The sequence below is a fragment of the Lathyrus oleraceus genome, chromosome 3 (assembly GCF_024323335.1).
Source record: "Lathyrus oleraceus cultivar Zhongwan6 chromosome 3, CAAS_Psat_ZW6_1.0, whole genome shotgun sequence".
NCBI lineage: Eukaryota > Viridiplantae > Streptophyta > Magnoliopsida > Fabales > Fabaceae > Lathyrus > Lathyrus oleraceus.
In genome coordinates this window covers 287083708-287110850 of record NC_066581.1, presented here as the reverse complement: position 1 = coordinate 287110850, position 27143 = coordinate 287083708, and positions in this window count along the sequence as shown.

Here is a 27143-nt window from a genome sequence, read left to right as displayed (position 1 = left end):
ATAGCTCAGAACTCCTACCACAAGCTCCAAGAGATGAATAGAAAACACCTCATTTTGTCTTCAACTTACTACTTTTCTGCTCAAAAGTAATTTGTCTCAGACTTTCCTCAAGAATAATCAGCTGCCATATGTTGATTATCTTGATTCTTCGAACTCACTTCTGAGATGGACCAAATGCCACTGGTTGATTACCTCATTCATGAATCCTCATATGAAAAAGTCAAATGCCACTTTTTGACCTCTCCACGTTTATCAGACTTCTCCCAAAGATATTCTGACCTTCCAAGTGAGACTTGAACTTCAAGCTACATGTTAAACAAAACTTAGATTCTCTAAGACATGAACATGTAACATCTTCTCCATCCAGCAACTCCAAAGAACTACAATGAGAACGATCTTTTTGAAGTACCCAATCTACAACTCTGTAGAACCTTCTATCTTAAGTTGATGTGCCACTTCACCAACTAAGATTCTGATGTTGAACCAAATGTCACAACATTGTGTTTTAACATCTAGCTGTTGAATTCAGCTCCCTCTTCTGCCACTTGAAAGAACTTCCTCCCTTCACAGAACAAGAGTTCAACATTCTCATAGACTTGATTGTGGAACCAAGTTTGAGTAAACAACCTCCACCCTGCAGGTTTGCAGTTAAGTCATCCAAGCTCACACCTTGATGAATCCCTGCTTCTTCTCCATAGACATCAGACACTCTGATGCATGAGTCTTCAGAAGGACCAGTTTGAAACTAACCCTTCAGCTATATCAAGGATTCCACTTCCTAAAGCAAGGTTGTTTCCATGATGTCAAGAATGTTGCCACTTGTTCTTAACTCCATAGTGTGCATTAGCCAATGCACTTCCTTACCTAGATCAGAAGTAAACTGATCCAATTAACCACCATCAAGACTATGATGTCTTCTTCTTCTTGTACACACCAAGGCTGAACATGTTTCTTGCCAGGAAACCTTTTTAGAGATCATATGCTTTTGCTTCCACCAAAGTGATAGATCATAAACCAATGTATTATCCTTCTTGTGATTCTGCACAGGGTCTTGAAGAAGAGATGTTCCAACATCTTTAAGAACATCAGTTATCTTGAGCTCCAAGGATAATCAATTAAATACTTGTACTTGGCACAAGTAGACATTGATCTTAAATCCTTTCCCAATTATCCTTTCAGATACTTCCACCATAAGAATACTTTGAAAATACTCTTCTTGTGTCAACATCTTCTGCTTGCAAGCACCTCAACCATTTTGAGAATCTTTCCAGATTAGATTCACCCTTAGGAATGAGAGAGATGAATCCTTCCTTGCAAATGTGTCACACAACAACCAAAACCCATGTGACACAGGTCAACCGCCAACCAGACCTTAGGCTGACCAAACGTGAGGCGGTTAACCAAAACTCCCCCTCAAATTAACAAGTCATGGAAACTCCACACCAATATCCATGCATTGTACACAAATGTCTCAACATGACATACACCATCCCTACCAGTGGCAACTAACTCTATGAGTTATACCTATACATACTCCAATCACACCAATCAAACTCCAGCTGACCATAAGTACTAGTGAAAAAAAACAACACCAGTCAATAGTAGATATGCATTGCCAGAGCATACTACCTCAACCAACCTCTGAATCTTCATATTCTCACTCCTTGAAAGAACTGCCACTTCTGAGCGTGGTGTTTGAATAACAAGATTCATGGTCCCAATCCTCTTAAATGAAATAGCAATCAGGTTACCCCATTATTTACTTCTAACATCCAGGGGACTTGTCTTCCAACACAACATAGTACTTAAGGGAACAACTATCCAACCCTGATCAATCTACAGGAATAAAACAAACAACATGAAATTGCATAATGTCACATCTCAACCAGCTCCACTTCTAGAGATCAGACTTCTAAAAGTGACCTTCTTGAGCACACACACAGTTGACCCTACCCTTGTCAACTTAGCACACACAGATGTCTCCTCTTCCAGGTCAGGAGTAGGTTCAAAATAAAAGTATCCCTTTGTTTGACACCTAAAAACATCTGCTCTTCAACCAGTAGCTGCATACTTGTTGAACAACATGTTCTAACATCACATAGAACGTTAGTTCCACCTCCTTGGAACAAACCCTCCTTGAAAGTCTTCAAGGTCTTCATATACACTACCCAAGAGAGTAAAAGAATCAGTGATCAGGTGATTCTTACCATGATGAGTGGACTTGAGGAGACTTAAGTATCTTTGACATCTTCAGTAGATTATGATGAAATCTTGAATACAGCAGCCTTTCATCCACATGAGGGGAAACTACATCAGAGTTTGAGTTTTGCCAGGTATTATGCAGCGGAAATCATAATACAACTCAACCTATGAACACACACTTCACCAGATCAGCCTCCAAGAACATACCAAGTTTGAATATGATTCAATACTAGCACATCTGTCCCACACAAAGGCCAATTGCCAACCTCCAGAGACAGGTACACACAGTTCCTGTCATGAATAGTCCATCCACCTACTTCAAGGGACCATTCAGGTAAATCATAGAACCTTCCACAAGTTCCAACATCAGTACTAACATAACTCCTTGCAAGATACCAGAAAGTATCACCCATGGATCTCATCCAGAAACAGAACAGGATGCCTGCTCTGATACCAATTGAAATTCTGGTGTAGTCAGAGTTCATATGTTCTACTCCAAGTAATGACATCTGATCCAACATTGTTACTAATACAGCAAGACAGTTATACAAATTAAAACCCAGTACTGATATGCACACATTCACAGATGTCACGACATCTGCTACTATATCACCATAGAATGGAAGAACATCCAGTTCTGTCCATCTGGTACAAAGACACAGCAGAGATCAACATTGGATGTTATGACATCCAATTCTGCGCAGACAAGAATGATGCAGAACTTAAATTTCAAGTGCAGTAAATAACACAAGGAATTGTTTACCTAGTTCGATGTCACACACACCTACGTCTGGGGGCTACCAAGCCAGGGAGGAAATCCACTATTAGCAGTATTAATTCAGGCCTTAAACCACCTGTTTAATCCTATCACTTAATACCTACCCAATGCAATTTCAATCTAAGCTAAGACCAGAGTTCCTACTCATTCCCCCTCAATCACCATAGTGATTACAACCTTTAAATAAGTTTAAAGTCAATTGTGAAGTTACACTTCAAACAACTCTTGATTGTGCTTAACAGCTTTAATCAAGATACACAGCACTCACGCTTAAAAGCTTAGAGTGACACAACACTTACAACTCAATGAACACCCTAGTCCAATGCAATCATCTAGGTGATAATTGCTTGGCTCACAAGATACACCTAATACAAGACACACATAAAATACGGCAGTGAAGGGTACTGGAACAATGAATGCTTCACGCTAAAAACCCATGAGTTCTGAAAGAAGGATTGCCATCCTTTTATATTGCAGCACTTGGGCCTTGTACTTGTATTTCCTAAAATTAAGGTTAAGCAAGTTAACCTAATTTCCACATATTAGGGTGCTAACAAATAGTCTATTTGTTAGGTTCATTGATTGTAGCTCAGTTGTTAGTTTCCTGGATTCTAGCTCAGCTGTTGGATTCCTGAAGAATAGCCTGAGAAAAATACTGAAACAGAAAAACTAACCATCATACACTTTAGCATATGCTATCAGGAATGAATGTCACAACATTCAGTTTGACGTCCAGAACATATGCCATATGCTAGGTCTGTTATTTTCCTGAAAACAGACTGTACTAAATGCTATACTATAAAAGACCAACCAGTCTATACTTCAGTTTCAACTGTCAGAGATAAATGTCATAACATCCAGTTTGACATTTAGACAATGAGCCTTATGCCAGGTCTATTATCCTCCTGAAGAACAGACTGAAATAAATACTGAACTGAAGCAGAAAAACCAACCTGCCTATTATTCAGTATATGTTGTCACTGATGAATGTCATAACATCCAGTTTGACATTTAGACAGTAGGCCTTATGCCAGGTCTGTTATCCCCTTGATAAACAGACTGAATTAAATACTGAGTTATAACAGACAACCAACTATTCTATACCTCAGTATCTGCTGTCAGGGATGAATGTCATAACATCTAATTTGACATTCAGTAAATCCTGTATTAGCTAAACCTGCAGCATACTACTCAAGTATGTCATGACATCAGTCAAGACATCAGAGTACAGTTAGATGATTTAACACAAAATGCAGCCAATCAAACATCTACAAAGCATGTCATGACATCAGTCAAGACATCAGAGTATAGCTAGTGTTTTACCATAAAATGCAGCCAATCAAACATCTACACATTGCCTCAAGGGTCATAGCATATTTGGCTCCTTAACCCTAGGGTTGGGACTTGTGTGAGTGGTTTGAGACCACCAAGCATGCTTGTATTGTATGTTATTGTTTTTCTTATTTTTATTACTAACCAAAAGCACAAAAATATGTCACTAACTCTTTTTGTTTTGAAGGTCAAGTGATCATGTGCTCCAATGCTCCTAGGAGGCTCCTAAGCCCAATGAAATGGCTAGATGAAGATGAGAAAAAGCATGACAATAGTCCACAAAGCTCCTAATCATCATATATGTCTCCCAAGTATCTCAATTTGCCAATTTGATCAAGATAACCCAAAGGGCTTGAGGATTGTTTCCCAAGGAAACCTTAATTCCACTGTGCTTTGACTGTACCTTGCCCATGAAGCAATCTCAACCTCTGATCAAATTTAATCAAGGTAAGTTCTTTCATTCATCATTTTATGCATATATGAGTCTATTTGAATATCCTCAATCATTTATTCATCAAGATTGGAAGTTTGGCCTTGAAAAGTTGACCAGTTAAGTCATCTAACTAAGCTGAGCACCATTGAGATATAACTTTTGATGTGTTTGTCAAATGAAAATGACCCCAAAATAAAAAGTGTTCTTAAGAACCATATAAACAACTTTAATGTTCATCAAAAATCCATTTGAAACTTGGAAGGTCATCATTAATTTCAAAACATTATAGGTCATTTTGACTGAAACCCTAATTTTGGGTCAATTACCAAGGACATAACTTTCTTAATTTTTTTGATTTTGAGGTGATACAAAATGCATTGGAAATATTAAGATGTCTACTTAAAATGTTATGTTGTACAAAATTTCATAATCCTAAAATAAATACATGTGATAATACAAAATATTATAGGTCATCTTGGACCTAATTCATTGAATTTGAAAAAGTACCCAACTTCAAATGCCCATACCTTTCTCATGGAAAATCCAAATGATGCAAATTTTGAGTCTAAATTACTCACCTTGAAAATATATACAACTTTTATGTTGGGGGTTTTTCCATTTGAAGCTTGCATCATGGAAGCAGAGGGGTTTGATTAGGCTTACTTTTGGTGAAAATTTTCAAAGGTGACTTAAACATGTTTTGCACTTGGATCTTCCAGGCCAGTTTTCATAAATTTCCAAATTCCAAATTAATTTTTTCCCAACATGACTTTTGTTCCTTATTTAAAGGGCTTTCCAACCATTACTCACATTAATTTTTTGGACCTACCATTTGGGAGTTTCGAAGAACTCTTCATTTATGTGCATTTTGGCATTTCATGTTATAACTTGGTATGCAAGCTAATTCCACTTCATGTACATGTCCAAATCCATTCCAAATGAACTCAACATGGTTTTTCACCTATCATTGGGCCTTCCATACGCCTGTACAGGCCCATGCATATCCAATTTCAAATGCCATGCACACGAGGGAAGCATGATACATAACCAATTTCAGCTACAAATAAACACTCCTTCTCATTCATTCATCAACCTTTTGGAGATCTGAATTGCTGCAGCATTGAAACCATAGCCATACCAAAGGAATTTTTCAGAATTTTTTCTCACTTTCGAGCTTGAAATTCAACATCATTAGTTGATATTCAAAGCTCAATTCCTTAGCCTTTTATCTCCATTGCATCCCTAGAACAAAGAGGAGCCAAAATCTTGAAGAAATTGTGGCCTGAAGAGCTTCAATTCAGAGGTATACCTTCAAACTTTTTGGATCTAGAACTTGCAATTCAATGTAGTATTCTCTTGTTTGTATGGTTTTCTGAAGTCCTCACACTTGAGGCAAGCCAATGGTGGTTTCAATTTTCCATTTTGTGCACTTTCAGTTTGAACACCATGATCTTCCACTTCACATTTCTCTCAAAATAGAAATAGTGAGGAAGATCCATGGATACAGTGGTGATCTCCATCACACGAGCTTCATTTCCATGTCCTTACTTTCCATTTATGTTAAACTTTTTTCTCTGCAACTGGTGGCCGGATTCTGTTGGCTCGCCAGAGAAGACGGTGGTTTCCACCACCACCATGACGTGTCTTGCTTCCTGGCCCTTGGATCTGGCTTCCACTTTTTAATCTCATTCATCCATTGTGTTTACTTATTTTAATTCAAGATGTTGCGCGCTTGACTAATGTACACCATGCGCCCTCATATTTGAGCCATTAATCCATGCCACGTCAATTAATGAGGTGCATCACGCGGCTGTGTTTTTTTTCCATTTTAATTCATTTTCTTTTATTTTCAGTTAATTCATTTGATTTTCAAAAATTCATAAAAAAAATTATTTGAAGTCATAAAAATATGAGACCAATTCCAAAAAAAATCTTGAAAAATCTAGCTTCATATTTTGATTTTTAATTATTTTTGTGACTTCATTTAATATTTGTTGTGAGTTATTTGGTTTTTAATAGTTTTAATTCATTTTAAAATACTTTCTGACTTTTGAAAAATCCAAAAATATTTTCCTAGCATTTATGGATCATGATAAATCAATGAAAAATAGTCTCATCAATTTCTTATTTGATTTGAGATTTATTTGAGATTTTAATCCATTTTGTGCTATTTTTAGTTGTTTTTAATTGTTTTTAAATACTTTCTGATTTCAAAAATTGGTGAGAAAATTAGTCAAAGCTTGTTTGACCATGTTGAACCTATGAGAATTTAATTGGACTTGTTGAAGTTGATTTGAATTGAATTTGAGGTTTGACCTTATTTGTTTATTTTTTATTTGGATTTTATTTTAATTCAAAAAAATACCAAAAAAATATTGTTGAATTGTTGACTTGTAATCTTCATTTCTTTTTTGTTTGGTGTTGATTGATGTTAGTTTGATCCATATTTGATCAATTGGATTTGATTGATGTATTCTTTTCCATTCCCTTTTATCTTCATCCCATTCTTTCCATCAATGGCCAATGAGTTAAGTTCTTATGGTTGGTCTTGCCAAATGAGAGGTTTAACCTTATTTGATCCAAACCAAACTCAACTTGATCCATGATCAAGTGAGTTGTTTTGTGTCCAAGATAGGTTGCTTCTTGGTCAAGTAAATAACCTAAAGACAATACAAGGCCCTCCCCCTTTTGTTTTGGCATGACAAGTTTATGGAGCTTGGCTTACCAAGCTCTTACTAGTCATGATCTCTAACTTGTGTTTCTTTGCCTATATTGTTATTGACCGACCTCAGATAGGTGTGACTACTACATTAGTCCACTTACGGTTGCTTAACATAGCGCTACATTGTCTTATGACAAGCTAACATAACCTTTACTAATTACTAACTTTAATTTGAGCATTTAATTTTCTTGTCATTTACTTTTAATGTCATTTATTTCTTGCCCATTATTCATATTGATTTTCCTTTTGCTCATTTGAGCCCATATTTTATGTTTATGTCATTTTTTCTTTTGCTCATTTGAGCTCATTGTTGTATGTAAATATATTGCTATTTTGTGTTGTTTTGTGTTTGTTTTGATGTGAACCAAATGCAAAAGGAGAAAGGAATTAGAATTAGGACTTACATATGCTTAAAGGAGTTCAAGAGCAACTAGGCCTCATGCCTTTAGAATGCTAAACTTGTTCAAGAGCAACTAGGCCTCATGCCTTTAGAATGCTAAATTTCAAAGTTGATCTTAAAGGACTTCTCATCCAAACTTATTCTTTGTCCATTTCCCTTATTGTGTTGTGAATTTTTTGATGTTTGCTCTTGTGTGATAGGGATTCCATATTAAGATTGTGAAAAGAGGACCATTGTCATGAGTAGCCAAGTTAAGAGACAAGCCAAATGGAGATCCTAGAAGCTTGAATCCAAATTATGTGATTGCTTGTTTGTGTGTTAAGTCCAAAGGAAAGGAGCATCTTGAGTCATCTATATGACTTCAAGAAAAGGAATTCCAAGGGTTTATCTTTTCTCTCTTATCTTTGTATGCTTTAGGACTAGCCTTTCTCTTCTTCTCCCCACTCTAACCAAGCCAAAAATTATTTTCTAAACTTTGACTTTGTTTCAAATTAGAAACCTGGGCCTTAAGCCTTTGACTTTTCAAAACCATTTTCTTCAATACTCATTGTGAATAAATCTTAATCCAACTTTGAATTCATTTTGTAAATAAACCTAACTTGTAAATATAACTCATTTCAAGTTATTTTTGTGGTTCTAATGGCCACCTTATTAAAACTTTTTCAAAAACATTAGTCATAGGTTTGAGTTATCATAGTGGTTGATGTAAATCTCACCTCATCCTTAGTGGTTGGATTATAAGTCTTCCATGCTTATTATAGGGTTAACCCCTCACTAGCATGTTGAAGCCCTCCTCACATGGTGGATTGTTGGTTTAGGTTGAGTTTTCTCCCTTTGATAATAAAAGACCTTAAGGCTTTTGGTCAAATCAATTCACCAATCTTTGAGATTTTTACCCCGCTACATTCCCTTTTCCCTTGGAAACAATAAAAGCGCGGTGGCGACTCTGGTTTTATTGACGTCTAGCTTACCCATAGCTTGATGGTCATGAATTTACCGCTACACACAATGGCTACTTTACTATTATCCTTTCCACCATGATTATTCAAACGTTCAGGGCACATATTTCTTGTATGACCCTCATTCTTACAATGATAAGACCTAATAGCAGGAGCATTTCCACCATAAGAATTTTGTAGAACTTTACCCTTCTTCTTCTCAAACCTACCATCTTTCTTCAAGATTTCCCCTTAATGAATAAACCTTCACCAACAGATGATGGCTTGTGCTCCTTTTGTTCGTTAAAATCCTTAGAGTACAAGGTTGATTGAACTTCTTCAAAGGTCAATGAATCTCTTCCATAGAAGAAAGTTTCTTTGAAATGAGCATGAGACATAGGTAAAGCACACAACAACAAGAACGCTTGATCTTCTTCATCAATCTTGACCTTGATATTTTCAAGATAAAGAATCAACTTGGTGAACATATCCAACTGCTTAGCCAATACTTTATCTTCACTTATCTTGAATGAGTATAATGCTTGCTTCAGGTAGAGACAATTGACCAAAGATTTGGTCATATACAAACCCTCGAGTTTGCTCCACACACCAGCTACAGTTTTCTCCTTTGAAACCTGATAGAGAACCTTATCACTAAGGCTCAATATGATGGATATATGAGCTTTCTCGATCATCGTCGCCTTCTTCTTCTTCGTTAAAGAAACATCCATCTTCTCTTATCCTTTCAACACTTCTAACAAACCCTGCTGAACCAGTAGGGCTGGCATCTTTCAGCACCACAAACTGAAATCATTCACACCGGTGAATTTCTCAATCTCATACTTTGTTGGCAACATCTTCTCCACGACGCTCAACACACCAATTTATTGTGAAACGATGTCCAAGAAAATAGAGTATGATCGGCTTCTTGATAAACAAGAAAACCACAAAGGAAAAGAAGAGAGAGAAGAGAAGAGAAGAGAAGAGAAAAAATAATTCAAAGTGGTTAAAAATTGGATCTTGATTCAATTTCACATTAGGGTACAATGTTTATAATTGAATCTTAACCACGCAACTTTCTCCACCTGAATAGGATTATCAGGAATTGATGGAGAAGTGAGAACTAGTATACTATTTATAAGAAAATTAAACACTAACTTTTAACTAACATACTAAACAATTGGTCCAACAGACTGGCTCAATTAGACACATTAACTTAAACAACAAGCTAACATATACAACTGCATGCAAGAATGAACTTCGACTACGACATACACATCTTCGACTGTTGTCGAACCATGAAGTTAACGTTGTTGAGGCTAGAGTTCGATCGAAATACCACAATATATATATATATATATATATATATATATATATATATATATATATATAGAGAGAGAGAGGAAGAAATTACAAATTAAATAAACACCATGATTTCTTATCTCATTCTTTTTGTACTAAGCAATTGAAACCCAAAAAGTTCATTTTAAATTGCAATTAATGGGTCAATCAAATTGTGTGTGGTTACTAATTATCTGGTTTATTAAAAATATTATGCAATAATTTAAACAAGTGACTAAATTAAGTAATTTCAAAGGAAAAATCATTAAAACATACACTTGGACCCTACAGTATGGCAAAAACCAAACTGCATATATGGGCAAGCACTTATTTTATTCCATTAATCATTTTCATACACATAATTAAAAACAGAGCTTAAGGAACTTTATTTCATCACATGCATGTTATACTGACATACTTAATTACATTTTTTATAGCAGAAATCATTGATATCATCGCAATGACATTGTGGAGGAAGAGACTTTGTACAAAAGCAACTTTTGCATGCTGAGTGACATGTTTCTCCAATATCAGCACAACGACACTGAGGAGGGATTGATTTTGTGCAAGGGCAGGAATCACAGCATGCTGTTGTTGTTGATTTGATACTGTAACTTAAATCACCATTGGAGAGCACTGCTGTGAAGCCTAAGAGGAAAAGCAACAAAGCCAACTTCATCATCATTGCTTTCTTACTCGCTTGATTTTTTTCCCTTTTAAGTTATAATGTATCTTTCTTTGTTGTGTGAAGAGGCATGGAGCTATATGGGTCTAATTATAGAGTGTAACCAGGGCCATACATGTCTTTTTTTTCTTTCTACGGTTATATTTGTAAGAGGTCCATTAATCTAATGCCATAAAGTCAAAACAAAGGGTAATTTGCCAACTAGCTAGAAAGGTACATAACCAAAAAATTCAATGAAATGTTCAAAAAAGTCAAACGATCCCAAAGCTAGCTAGAATTCCAAACTACCTACATATGGATGCATGCATCTAATGGATTAGTATACCAGTCGTTGGTAAGCATGGACCACCATCTTTTCTTTGACAAAAACCATTACCAAAAAATTAATTGACCCAAATGCCTCATTCACCTTAGAGACCTTGGAAGTGATTGTTTTCGTTTCTTAACATAGAGATCTAGATTTATTTATCATTTCATTATTTAAAAAATGAGTGAGAATAAATAGACCATTTTCTATGGCATCCCACATATCAATATATACATTATGAAAAAGATTCATTCTTTCTTTCGAATAACCACATCATTAACCATTGAAAGCCAGAGGTTGGGTTATAGAATGTGTGAACTTTAAATAAATTGTTTGACGTCATCTTATACTTAGACTTTGGGTGAATCGTGATTTAAAAAGATTTTTAGAAAGTGTTAAAAAATAATAGATTTTCAAAAAGTGTTTAGCGAAAAAGGTAAAAAAAAGAAGCATCACTATGAAAAGTATATACAACGACGTCAATCGTTATCATGGTTTTTTAAATATTTTAATCTTTTTATTAAACGTTATTAATTTATTACCACAGATTTTTAAAACAACGGTAGTGATATCAGTTGACGTTTTATGAGTTCAATTCTTAATGCCTATTAATTTGTCATTTCTTTAGTATTTTATCACCGTCTTTCATTTTTATTTTAAAAAAGAAAATTCTATCACAACAGTTTATTAATCTAACTGTTGTGGTATATTTTTAATTGCTTAAAATCTGACGTTTTTTTATAAAATATCATTAATATAAATCTTATATCATAATGCTTGTCTAAACAAATCATTATAATACATTTTTCATTATTTTTAAAAAAATTTAATTACTTAAAACCTGATATTTTTTTATAAAATATCATTAATGTAAATCTGATATCATCACAGTTGTCTAAAAACATCGTTATAATATAGTTTTCATTATTTAAAAAAAATTAATTGTTTAAAACCTAACGTTTTTTTTATAAAATTTCATCATATATCACAATTGTTTTGATAAATAACTGTGGTGATATGATTTACTCACTTTAAACAGAGCTAGCAAACTTGTCTCTTCAATTCCATATTTTCATTTCCATCAAGAAACAACTCTTGACGAAACAACGCGATATATAACCTTAACCTAACCAAACAACATCATTTTCAAACCTAACGAAACAAAGTCAGTTTCAACCCTAACGAAATTTGCAACACCATCTTCAAACCTGAAGAAACAACAACATTTTCAACCAACGTCTATGCTTTCATACCGTCGAGGAAGGAACCGACATTGTGTCCTTCGTTCTTGACGAGCCTTCAGTTTAGCTGTCGAGGAGGAACTTAAAGATTCTAACAACATTTTTTTACTTATTCATCATGTTTTCGATAAGTAAACTTTTTCCCCATGCACCTACAGTACTTCCATTTTCCAATGTTGTTTATGTATTTTTTATTGTTGATGTTATTGTTGATGATATTTGTGTCTTGATGTCCCTGTTGCTGTTGATGATGTTATTATTTATGATGTTTGTTGTTGATGCTATTGTTGATGATACTTTTATTGATGATGGTTTTGTTGATGATGTTTATGGATTATCCTATTGTTGATGTTGTTATTGTTGATGATATTTGTGTCTTGATACCACTGTTGTTGTTGATGATGCTATTGTTGATGATGTTATTGTTAATGCTATTGTTGATGATGTTATTGTTAATGATTTTTGTTGATTGTTTTATTTCTTGATAGATGGCCTCTTCTTCATCTAGTAGCAACGAAACTACATATACAAATGAAACCAGCTCAAATGATTCTCAATTTGTAGTACGACAACAGAAAAAAAAAGATTAAAGAGGTGCCATAATGATGGCTGAATTAGCAAAAGTCCGCAACTCGGGTGTCAAACTTCTAGTCAAGCTTAGTGTTGTTTATACTATTCTTGATGGTCCTCATTCATCACTTTTTAAGAGTTATGTTGCGTTCCATAGACATAGAAAAATCAACATATTGGTAGATGATTATAAAGATGTAGCAGTTGAGGTGAAAATTAGCATATGGACAGACGTTCAAGTATATTAATATTATTTTTCATCGATTCTATATTACTTTATATAAACACTAATACATACTTATTGATGTAAATGTGTAGTTGACGTTTGAGTTTAGTAATGATTCGAAGTTGAAAAAAAATGGATCACTTATACTGGTACGACTTGGAGAAGTTTTAAGTCACGACTCACTAGTGACTACATTATGAAAGCTTGTGAAGTCTCGTGGGTGAAATATCCTTTTCTTGACAAGAAGGTTTCGAAAAAGCTCGTGAAGTCTCATAGTTTTAAGGAGTTCGTGGTTAGTAATTGTTGTATTTTATGATAATTTTATGGATACAACCATAGACGTTAATATTTTTCTTATGTTTAAAACAAGTTAAATGTGAAGTAGGAAAGCTGAACAAGTCTAAAAATAAATACCCCCATAGATTATCTCGTGGGGGATACAGGAAACTTGAGAAAACAATGATTGCTGGAAAAAAAATAACAATTAGGAGATGGGGACTCCATGAGTCGTGATCGGGAACCATCTCCACCATCATGACATAAGAAGTGAAAAAGGGCTCGACAAGACCAAATAGAGAGTACACTTCAGATGCATCAAGAGCAGTCGCTGAGAAAATTGTAAGTAGTTCTTGTTGTGTGTATGTTATGTGTTATTTAAATCCCTTTGGTAATAAACAATGTATGTCTTATCATGTTGTGTAAAATTCGTTGGTTAACTCATCCCGTGAAGGTTCCTTTGTTCTAGAACCATGTCATGACATATTACTAGAAGCAATCAGAACAAATGAGCATGGTGGGCGTGTCTGTGGGGTTGGACATGTGCAAAAGGAATAAAGGAGCATCAACATGAGAGTGTTTTATGGTACATCTAGAAAAAGCACCGAACAAATGAAAAAATAAATGTTGGAAAAGATTTAGAGGAAGATAGATACTTAAAAGCAAGAATTTGAAGAGAAGTTAGAAGTGGAGCGGGGAACTCGCAAGAAAGAATTGGAAGAATTAAAAGAATTATATGTGGTAAGTGAGAGTGAGAATATTCTGATATTTGAAATGTATGATATATATTGTGTTAATTCTATGAATAGGGTTGTAGAGAGACACTATAGATTGAACAAATCTAGAAAAAAACTCGCATTTTGTGAGCCCAAGGTAAGTGGATTAATTGTGACATTAACTTATATTTCATGAAATGTGTGGTTTTATCTTCATGAAATGTTTAAATTTGTAGACTAAGAAACAAGCAGAGGGATACAAGTGTGGATACTCTGTAATAAAACACATGTTTAACATCGTCTCTGCCGACATTGTTGATTTGTGGGATCAGGTATATATAATGTCATGAAATGTTTTCAATAATATATTAATGTTAAATTAATTTTATATTATAATTCAAATTATGTGATATTCAATTTTTTTCACTTATTTATGTAGACGTTTAACGACATGACACATTTCTCTCCCGAAGACTTAGACGACGTTATTTTCAATGTGTTAGTTAAAAATGAGGGTGGTATTGAATGACTTCGTCTTTGATGGTTGTAAATATATTTTTATTGCTTTATATATATATATATATATATATATATATATATATATATATATATATATATATATATATATATATATATATATATATATATATATATATATATATATATATATATACATTTAAAAAATATTGATCTGTAATATATGAAAAAATAAAATAATTAAAAAAACAAAGTATCAATTATTGTTATAGATAGAATGTAAAGTATTATAAACCATACAATCATTGGATTTCGAACCCATGACCTTTCGCTTTATATCACAACGGTTGTATTCTTTGATCGTTGTGATACATATAACACTACCTAGTTTATCACAACGGTCATACGTCAGTGATGTAAAGCATCATACGTACAAGCACACCTTACCCAACAACGGTTGGTCGGACGGGGTTGTATCTCTTTTCAAACCGTTATGATAGGTGTTTAGTGCAAAAGATAAAAGAAGAAACATTACTACAAAAAGTACATACAATGAAAGTTATATCACAGTAGTTTATGAAACTAACCGTTGTGGCATATTTTTTAATAATTTTTAAAAATTTTAACTGCTTAAAACCTGGCGTTTTTTTTTCTAAAATATCATTAATATAAATCTTATATCACCACAGTTGTCTAAACAAACCGTTATAATATATTTTTCTTTATATTTTAAAAATTTTAATTGCTTAAAACCTGACGTTTTTTTTATAAAACATCATTAATGTAAATCTTATATCACCACGGTTGTATAAAAACACCGTTATAATAAAATTTTCATTATTTAAAAAAAATTATTTAAAACCTGACGCTTTTTTATAAAATTTCATCATATATCACAATTGTTTTGATAAACAACCGTGGTGATATGGTTTACTCACTTTAAGCAGAGCTAGCTAACTTGTCTCTTCAATTCCATATTCTCATTTCCATCAAGAAACAACCCCTGACGAAACAACGCGATTTTCAACCTTAACATAACGAAACAACGTCATTTTCAAACCTAACAAAACAAAATCAGTTTCAACCCTAACAAAATATACAACACTATCTTCAAACCTGAAGAAACAACAACATTTTCAACCAACGTCTGTGCTTTCATACTCCCGAGGAAGGAACCAACATTGTGTTATGCGTTCTTGACAAGCCTTCAATTTAGCTGTCGAGGAGGAACTTACAGATTCTAACAATATTTTTTTACTTATTCATCACGTTTTTGGTAAGTAAACTTTTTCCCCATACATCTACAGTACCACCATTTTCCATTGTTGTTTATGTATTTGTTATTGTGGATGCTATTGTTGATGATATTTGTGTCTTAATGTCTTTGTTATTGTTGATGATGTTATTGTTGATGATGTTTGTTGTTGATGTTATTGTTGATGATGTTTGTTGATGATCCTATTGTTAATGATGTTATTGTTGATGATGTTTGTGTCTTGATGGCACTTTTATTGTTGATGATGTTATTGTTGTTGATGTTTGTTGATGATGTTATTGTTGATGATGTTATTGTTGATGTTGTTATTGTCGATGACTTTTTTTGATTGTTTTATTTCTTGATAAATGGCCTCTTCCTCATCTAGTAGAAACGGAGCTACGTATACAAATAAAACTAGCTCAAATGATTCTCAATTTATAGTACGACAACAAAAAAAATGTTAAAGAGGTGCCACAATGATGCCTAAATTAGAAAAAGTCTGCAACTCGGGTGTCAAATTTCTAGTCAAGTTTAGTGTTGTTTATACTATTCTTAATGGTCCTCATTCATCGCTTTTTAAGAGTTATGTTGCGTTACTTAGACGTAGAAAAATCAACATATTGTTAGATGATTATAAAAATGTAGCAGTTGAGGTGAAAAATAGCATATGGACAGACGTTCAAGTATATTAATATTATTTTTCATCGATTTTATATTACTTTATATAAACACTAATACATACTTATTGATGTAAATGTGTAGTTGATGTTTGAGTTTAGTAATGATCCGAAGTTGAAAAAAAAGTGGATCACTTATATTGGTATGACTTGAAGAAGTTTTAAGTCACGACTCACTAGTGACTACATTATGAAAGCTTGTAAAGTCTCGTGGGTGAAATATCTTTTTCTTGACAAGAAGGTTTCAAAAAATCTCGTGAAGTCTCATAGTTCTAAGGAGTTCATGGTTAGTACTTATTGTATTTTCTGATAATTTTATGGATACAACCATGAACGTTAATATTTTCCTATGTTTAAAACAGGTTAAATGTGAAGTAGGAAAGTTGAACAAGTCTAAAAATAAATACTCCCATAGATTATCTCGTGGGGGATACAGGAAATTTGAGAAAATAATGATTGCTGAAAAAACAACTAGGAGATGGGGACTCCATTAGTCGTGATCGGGAACTATCTCCACCATCATGACATAAAAAGTGGAAGAGGGCTCAACAAAGACCAAATTGAGAGTACACTTCAGATGCCTCAAGAGCATTCACTGAGAAAACTGTAAGTATGATTTGTTGTGTGTATGTTTTGTGCTATTTAAATCCCTTTGGTAATAAACAATGTATGCCTTATCATGTTATGTAGAATTTGTTCGATAACTCAGCCCGTGAAGGTTCCTTTGTTCCAGAACCACATCATGATGTATTAGTATAAGCAATCAGAACAAATGAGGATGATGGGCCTGTTAGTGTGGTTGGACATGTGCAAACGGAATAAAGGAGCATCGGCCTGAGAGTGTGTTGAGACAGTTTTTAAGTGTCGGGTTTTGTTATCGTATCCACAGAGATTGTAAGATATCGCTGCCGTTCAATGGTTGAATTAATCTTAACTTAAAGTAACACTAGGGTTTTGGGTTTTAATCAAGTTATCTTGCATACAAAGTAATTAATTGCGGTAAAAGTTACGTTTTGATTAATATGAGAAATATTGTCAGAGTTAGGTTTCAATGATTACATTTGCTTTGCATGTTTTTGCACGGTCAACAATATTATAAACTCCTTTAGATGATAAATAATTTCACAAAGTCCTCTCAATGCGTTTCTCTCGAACACCCATTGTGAGTTTTGTCATTTTGATCCATTGTTTCTCTCGAACACAATCTATCAAAAAGACAACGTTTTGGTTCAACCTTATGGTGAACAAAATCATTCGTTACTATCTCTAGCTAACAAACAAGTTTGGATGAAAACCTAGGTCAAGAATCGGTAAACATCTCTCGATCAAATACCAACACAAAGAGTTTTAAATAGAAACAAAGTTTTCATCATATATTTACCGTTAAAGAGTTTACATATGAGGATCCTTACATTTACACACAAAGCTTGGAAATCACCTACATCTAACCTTGACAAATGGAAGACTTAGCTACTCATTTTCATGGTAGCTTGGTCTTCCATTTGTCAAGGTTAGATGTAGGTGATTTCCAAGCTTTGTGTGTAAATGTAAGGATCCTCATATGTAAACTCTTTAACGGTAAATATATGATGAAAACTTTGTTTCTATTTAAAACTCTTTGTGTTGGTATTTGATCGAGAGATGTTTACCGATTCTTGACCTAGGTTTTCATCCAAACTTGTTTGTTAGCTAGAGATAGTAACGAATGATTTTGTTCACCATAAGGTTGAACCAAAACGTTGTCTTTTTGATAGATTGTGTTCGAGAGAAACAATGGATCAAAATGACAAAACTCACAATGGGTGTTCGAGAGAAACGCATTGAGAGGACTTTGTGAAATTATTTATCATCTAAAGGAGTTTATAATATTGTTGACCGTGCAAAAACATGCAAAGCAAATGTAATCATTGAAACCTAACTCTGACAATATTTCTCATATTAATCAAAACGTAACTTTTACCGCAATTAATTACTTTGTATGCAAGATAACTTGATTAAAACCCAAAACCCTAGTGTTACTTTAAGTTAAGATTAATTCAACCATTGAACGGCAGCGATATCTTACAATCTCTGTGGATACGATAACAAAACCCGACACTTAAAAACTGTCTCAACAAAATGGCGCCGTTGCCGGGGATTGTAAATTGATATTGCGAGCATCGCATTGGTTGTTTAAGTTTTAGCTTGTGAATTTTTGACTTGTGCTTGTAATTTGTTTGGTTTAGTGTGCAGCTTACGTTTTATGCGAGGGAAAATCCCTGTGGACGAACTTCTTTTTGATCCTGAGATCGAGAGAACCGCAAGGAGGCTCAATAGCAAAACAAGACGTAGGAGGCAACAGGCTAGGCAACGCCAAGAGCAAGGAGAAAGTTCTTCAACCACAAATCCACACCCATTCGTACCAAACATGGAGCCACAACCACCACCACCGATTTCTACTCCATGTATCAACAGTCCAAGGAACACCGCTCAGTTTGCTAACCACACAGGAAGGCAAGCTGAGATGAAGACGGGAACTCTGAATTTATTGTATGGGAGTCCATTCACCGGAATGGACCATGAAGACCCATTTGCTTTTCTCACAAAATTATATGAGATAGCATTGGCTGCCGGAGTGGATCAGGCTCAGGAGCTTCCGTTGTTCAGACGTTTATTTCCTCACGCTTTGCTCGGTAAAGCAAAGGATTGGTATCTCGATCAAACACCTGCAGTAATGACAGATTGGAATGTGTTAGAGGAGAAATTCATTGAAAGATTTTTCTCTCATAACCGATTCATGGAATCAAAGACGGCCATCTCGGTGTTTTCTCAAGGAACCAGTGAATCGTTGAATGAAGCGTGGGAGAGATTCAAGTCCATGCTAAGGAAATGTAAAGGGCATGGATTTGATGAATTAACTCAAATCCATATCTTCCGAAATGGACTTCAACCAAACTGTAAGACGTTGTTGGATGCCACCTCAGGTGGCTCGTTGATGTCAAAGAGTGCCGAAGAAGCCACCAACATTATCAACCGTATGGCTTTGAATGATCTTCAAAGTCAAAGTCGTGGAAATTCTTTGAAGAAGGCGGGAGTGCTTGAGTTAGGGACGAATGATGCCATACTTGCCCAAAACAAGCTCATCTCACAACAAGTGGAACTTTTAACGCAACAAATCAAAGAGTTAAGAGAACCGTCAAAAGCTAAACAAATAGCTTGTTGTGAACTTTGTAAAGGTGAACATGACACCGGATTTTGTCCACCTCCCGGTTTTGACGAAGTAAATTACATGGCCAATCAACGGGACTATCAACCAAGACAACAACAACCTTATCAACCGCACCCTCAACAACAACAACAACAACAATTCCAAGGGAACCAAGGGTTCCAACCTAGAAGCAACTATTATCATAACCAAGGTTATGGAGGTGGTTCTTCTAGCCGTCAAAATCCTCCCCAAAATCCGTATCAATCTCAACAACCGCCGGTAGTCAATTCTAAATTGGAAGAGACATTGACGCAATTCATGCAAATGTCAATGGCCAATCAAAAGAGTAATGACGCGGCCATAAAAAATCTTGAAACTCAAGTTGGGCAACTTGCCAAGCAACTAGCTGAACAACAAACCGGTCCTTCTTTCTCGGCCAATACGCAAACAAATCCAAAGGAGCATTGTAAGGCGATTGTGACGAGAAGTGGAAGGGAGTTGGGTAGTGAAAACGAAAAAAGAATGGCGAGTGAAAAAAGAGAGAAAGAGAAGGAGATTGAGGAGGAAATAGTGGAAGAAAATGTTGATGGTGAAGTAGGAGTGTGGAGTGATGAGGAAGTAGTTGAAAAGAATAAAAATAATGGTGAAGTTGAAAATGAAAAAAATGTGGAGATTGAGGAGAATAAAAATGATGAGGTAATAAGGGAGGTAGTGAAGAAGCCGAGATGGAAAAGCGCTAGAATAGCGAAAGGGAAGGAGGTAGTGAGCGCTACTCCTGTCCAAAACCTTCCTTACCCTCACGCCCCGTCAAAAAGAGAGAATGAACGACATTACGCCCGGTTCATGGATATTTTTAAGCAATTACAAATAAACATTCCGTTTGCTGAAGCTTTGGAACAAATGCCAAAGTATGCCAAGTTCATGAAGGACATACTAACCAAAAAGCGGAGGTATACGGAACCGGAGACCATCGTCCTTGATGCGAGCTGTAGTGCCATCATTCAAAGGACGCTTCCTAAGAAAGAGGTTGATCCGGGAAGAGTTACATTGCCGATTAAAATTGGTGATGTGTATGTCGGAAAGGGACTTATTGACTTGGGGTCGAGCATAAATCTTATACCTTTGTCAATTATCAAGAGGCTTGGCAACATCGAGATTAAGTCCATCCGAATGACATTACAATTGGCGGATAAGTCGACGACCCATCCTCATGGCGTAGCCCAAGATGTGTTGGTGAAGGTCGACAAATTCTTCTTCCCGGTGGATTTCATTGTAATTGATATGGAGGAAGATGATGATGCTCCGCTCATATTGGGCCGACCATTCATGAAGACCGCAAGAATGATGATTGATGTTGATGACGGTTTAATGAAGGTGCGTGTTCAAAATGAGGAGGTCACCTTTGATCTATTCGAGGCGATGAAGCATTCCAAAGATAGACATGATGGCTTTCGAATCGATGTGATCGAAGACGCTATTATGGAAGTTTCAAAGCATATTCACGAGATATCTCCTATGGAGTTAGCTCTCGACGACTCATTGGAGGTTTTCACTGTTGAAGAGGAGCTAGCTCTTGAGGAATGCTTGAAGGAACTTGATAGCTTGGAAGACCTACAACCGTGGGAAATAGAGGAAGAAAATTTGAAGAAGGAGGTAATTGATGAGAAAGCGCCAATTGAATTAAAAGAGTTACCTTCGACTTTGAAATATGTGTTTTTAGATGAGACCGAGGCAAAGCCGGTCATCATAAGCAACCTCTTGACAAAAGAAGAAGAAGCCCGTCTAATCATTGTGCTCAAAACCAATCAAGAAGCTATGGGTTGGACTCTTTCCGATCTTAAAGGAATTAGTCCATCCTATTGTATGCACAAGATTTTGATGGAGGAGGATTTCAAGCCGGTGGCTCAACCACAACGCCGCTTAAATCCTACAATGAAAGAGGTTGTAAGAAAGGAAGTGGTGAAGCTTTTGGATGCGGGAATGATTTACCCGATCTCGGATAGTCCGTGGGTTAGTCCCGTGCACGTGGTTCCGAAGAAGGGTGGAATGACCGTAATCCGTAATGACAAAGACGAATTGATCCCGACTAAAGTTGCCACGGGATGGAGAATGTGTATAGATTATAGACGGTTGAATACCGCGACTCGTAAGGACCATTTTCCACTCCCATTTATGGATCAAATGCTTGAAAGACTATCGGGCCAACAATACTACTGTTTTTTAGACGGCTACTCCGGGTACAACCAAATTGCGGTTGACCCGGTTGATCATGAGAAGACGGCTTTCACGTGTCCGTTTGGAGTGTTCGCATACAGAAAAATGCCTTTTGGGCTTTGCAATGCGCCGGCGACATTCCAACGATGTGTCCAAGCTATTTTTGCCGATCTAATAGAGAAAACAATGGAAGTCTTCATGGATGACTTCTCGGTGTTTGGTGGGACGTTTAGTCTATGCTTGGCAAATTTGAAGACGGTGTTGGAAAGGTGTGTGAAGACTAATTTGGTGCTGAATTGGGAAAAGTGTCACTTTATGGTGACCGAGGGGATTGTGCTAGGCCACAAAGTCTCTAAAAGGGGGCTTGAAGTGGATAGAGCTAAAGTTGATGTAATTGAAAAATTACCCCCTCCGGTCAATGTGAAGGGCATCCGTAGTTTTTTGGGGCACGCGGGGTTCTACCGGCGCTTCATCAAGGACTTCTCAAAGGTGGCTAAACCTTTGAGCAATTTACTCGCCAAAGATCAGGTATTTCTCTTCACCGACGATTGTTTGCAAGCTTTCGAGGTTTTAAAAGAAAAATTGGTTACCGCTCCAATAATAGTCGCTCCCGATTGGAATGAAAATTTTGAACTAATGTGTGACGCGAGTGACTATGCCGTTGGAGCGGTACTTGGCCAAAGAAAGGACAAAACTTTTCATGCTATACATTATGCGAGTAAGGTTCTTAACGAGGCTCAAATAAATTATGCCACAACGGAAAAAGAACTACTCGCAATAGTGTATGCGCTAGAAAAGTTTAGGTCCTATCTTATAGGGTCTAAAGTCGTGGTGTACACCGACCACGCGGCGATTAAATATCTGCTGACCAAGCCGGATTCGAAGCAAAGGCTCATCCGTTGGATCCTCTTGTTACAAGAATTCGATGTCGAAATTAAAGACAAGAAGGGGTCGGAAAACTTGGTAGCGGATCATTTATCCCGCTTGGTGAATGTCGAGGTTACCGCATCTGAAAAGGAAATCCGGGAAGAATTTCCTGATGAAAAATTGTTTAAGGTTCAAGTTAGGCCGTGGTTTGCAGACTTTGCAAACCACAAGGCTAGTGGTTGTGTGCCGACCGATCTAACTTCGAACCAAAAGAGGAAGTTCCTTTCGGATGCGAAGTATTATGTTTGGGATGACCCATACTTGTTTAAGTTGGGTAGCGATAACCTGTTAAGGAGATGCGTAACTGGTGATGAAGCCCAGAGCATCCTTTGGCATTGTCACAACTCGCCTTATGGCGGTCATTATAATGGGGTTAGAACGGCCACTAAAATTCTTCAATCGGGATTTTATTGGCCAACTATTTTTAAAGACGCACATACCCATGCGCAAAGTTGTGACAGTTGCCAAAGAAGTGGTGGGATAGGTAAGAGAGATGAGATGCCTCTCCAAAATATCCAAGAAGTGGAAGTGTTCGATTGTTGGGGCATAGATTTTGTTGGACCTTTCCCACCCTCTTACGGGAATGAGTACATGCTTGTAGCTGTTGATTATGTCTCTAAGTGGGTTGAGGCGATTGCCTCACCTCGGGCGGATGCCAAAACGGTGATAAAATTTTTAAAGAAAAACATCTTTTCACGTTTTGGAACACCCCGAGTGTTGATAAGTGACGGAGGGTCACACTTTTGTAATGCACCTTTGGAAACAATTCTAAAACATTATGGTGTGTCGCATAGGGTGACAACTCCGTACCACCCTCAGGCTAACGGGCAAGCGGAGGTCTCTAATCGAGAGATTAAGAGAATCCTAGAAAAAACCGTGTCGAATTCTAAAAAAGAGTGGTCCCAAAAATTGGACGAAGCATTATGGGCCTACCGTACGGCCTTTAAAGCTCCAATTGGCCTAACTCCGTTTCAATTGGTATTTGGTGAAACTTGCCATTTGCCGGTTGAATTGGAGCACAAGGCCTTGTGGGCCCTCAAATTTTTAAATTTTGAGAATGAGTCGGCCGGTGAAAAAAGGAAAGTACAACTACTTGAGTTGGAGAAGATGCGCAATGCCGCATACCACTCAAGTTGGTTGTACAAGGAAAAAGCCAAGAAGTATCATGACAAAAAGATCCGAACCAAAGAATTCGTGCCCGGACAATTGGTCTTATTGTTCAACTCCCGGTTGAAGTTGTTTCCCGGGAAGTTGAAATCGAAATGGTCCGGGCCATTTCGGGTGAAAGAAGTCAAAGAGTACGGGGCCGTTATCATTGAAGACATGGACGAGAAAGACAGTTGGACCGTGAACGGCCAACGATTGAAAGTGTATCTCGGCGGTCATGTGGATCGCGAGAGTTGTGCTCAGCCGCTCGATGCTCCTCTGTGAGCATCGCACCGTCGAGCTTAGCCGACGTTAAACAAGCGCTAGTTGGGAGGCACCCCAACATTGTAAGTATTTCCTGTTTTATGTTTGATGTTGTATGAGTATTGTGTGCTTTTTCAGGCTGGATGACATGCAAGTGCTGCATTTGCAAAAGCACTTGCTGTCATGCTCGCTTGCAGCTCGCTAGGCGAGGCTGCAGCGAGCGCGCTCGCTGGCTGCTCGCTAGGCGAGGCAGTAGCGAGCGCACCAGAACTGTTATATTTAAACAGTTCAGCAGGGCAGTTTTGCCCTTACCCTAAAAATTCTTCTAAACTGCTCTGCTGAAGTGTGCGATTTCCCTTCTCAAATTCTCTACCGTGCATCCATATCAACAACATTTGTGTGTCGGTCAATTGCAAACACTTCCCACTTCTCCTTTCCAAATCCGTTTACCTCAAGGTTTGCCCTATTGCATGTTTCTTTTGTTGCATTATTTATTTCCAAATTTGAATGGTAAATAGGATAGGTGTGATAGGAACCTTGAGGTTGCATGCATGGGAGCTGATGATGATGATGAGGATGATGATGAGGCGACCGGTTCTGAGGCCGGTAGTGAGGAGGAGTCTTGAGCCCTTTGTGGGTTAAGTTTTTGTTTTTGTATTTCAGTTTTTATTATGGCATTTTTATTTGTACTTTTGAATTTTGTATTTTGACCATGGGTTGTACTATTGGGGTGTTTTGTCCCCCACGAACAAAATTTTATTTTTCAGTTAATGATATTTATGTTGTTGTTAATTTTGTGTGTTTAATAAATTTTTGGTTGAATGAGTGGCAAACCCTTCTAGATTGGTTGCTCCTCAAGAAGTACCCAATGAAGGTGCATCCGAGCTTGGATGGCAATGATAAGAATAACAAGTGAATGAAGCTAAGGTACATGGTTACCGTCGGCTAGAATTTTAGAATGCATTAGGAACTTTACTCTTTTTGGTAAATTGAATATTGTCTTTGTGCAACATAATTGAATGAATGTTTCATCTAGAACCTAAAACCACGAAGTGTGAGGAAACCTCCATTGTTCACTTAAATGCTGGATTCTAATAAGTTTTGTTGATTCATGTGATTCATTATTTGTCTGTTATTATTGTGAAATTGTGGAAGCAATTAGAAATGATCAAGGCACTTGTTTTCTTTCGAGCACAACTACATCCAAAAATATCTTACCTGTGAGCAGAGAGAGTATTTGTTAACCCCTTTGAGCCTAAACAGTTGAATCTCGGTTGGAAATAAAGCGAGATCTCAAAAATCTTTTTTTTACAACCCGGAAAATATTGATTATTGTTCTTTTGCCGTAGGAAGTTAAGAGCATTCACTTAGGTTGTGGAAGAAATAAGTTGGGGAGAACGAAAAAGAATCGGTAAATTCCACAACTCTTGAAAAAGAAAAGAAAAACCGAGCAAGCATAGAAAAATATATGTATAGAAAATGTAGAAAATAAACATCTATTTTGTACATTTGATGTGAAAGAAAAGAACAAAAATATAAAGAATGAAAATGAATGCTTGCTTGGAAGAAAAATAGTGAAAAATAAGAGTTGAGTTGTGGAATATGTGTTGTGAGGGTTACAAATAAGAAACAGATGAAACAAGTCGAGTAGTGTGAATAATACTGTGAATGTCTCTTTTGCATCGGCACTTTCGTTTCAATGGCCTTAGAAATGACCCTTGTTTGTTAACCTGACCAAGCTTCAACCGAAAAGCCCTTAGTGATCTTTATGCTTCCACAGTACCATTTTTAATTGATTAGACATTGTATGAATCTATTTGATATCTTCATTATTTGTTAGTGAGTGAGATTAGTCCCGCGGTTGCAAACGCGCAAAATCTTCATTCCTTATTCGAAGAGGAGAGATAGGATGATTCATTCAGAATAGCATTGTTGTAGATAGATAAATATTTTGCATTACTATTTAAGTTTTAGTTCCTAGGTATTATTTTATTCAAACCGTTGGGAACTTGTATATGCGAATTTCGCTTGTGTTTGAGCCGTTTATCCAACTTCGGAGAAACTGTTTCTTTATGCAAATCCTCTTGTCTTTCAAGAGGCATACTTTGCTTGAGGACAAGCAAGAATCTAGTTGGGGAGAGTTGTTAGATGCCCAAAAGTGCTTATTTGAGCTATCATATGTGGGCATCTTTCACTCTTTTGCCTTGCTAAAATTGCCAAAATCACATTTATTTTACATGGAATGCGTACATTGATAAACAAGCTTGGTGCCTTTGATGTGTTTGTTATTGTGCAGGAAAGGCATGAATTAATTAATAATAAAGACACAAGAGAATTGGCAAAGGAACCAAAGCAAAGGAGCATTTCATCTGCCAGCTCGCTAGGCGAGGATGTGGCGAAGCAAAACCTTCGCTAGGCGAGCTCCTGGCGAAAGGCTCCAGTAAATTGGTTAATTAATTCGCTAGGCGAACTGAAGGCGAAGTGGCAGCGAATTCAGTCTGTTTTGGTGAAATGAGCAGCCAGCACTAGCTCGCTAGGCGAGGCTCTAGCGAGTCCCCAGCGAGCATTCCAGTAGCAAAACCTCTCAACCTCGCTGGGGCGAAGGTTGAAGCGAGTTCTTCGCTAGGCGAAGGTCTGTTCGCTAGGCGAACATGACAGTTCCACAGGCCCAGTTTTCTCTGGGCGCAGGGGCATTTTGTGCCCATTTTTGGCCTTCGCTAGGCGAGCCATTCTGCTCGCCTAGCGAACGTGACAGTTCTGCACTTGTCTATAAGTAGCAGGTGCCACTTTTTGTGCCCATACCACTTTTTACCAACTTTTCCATTT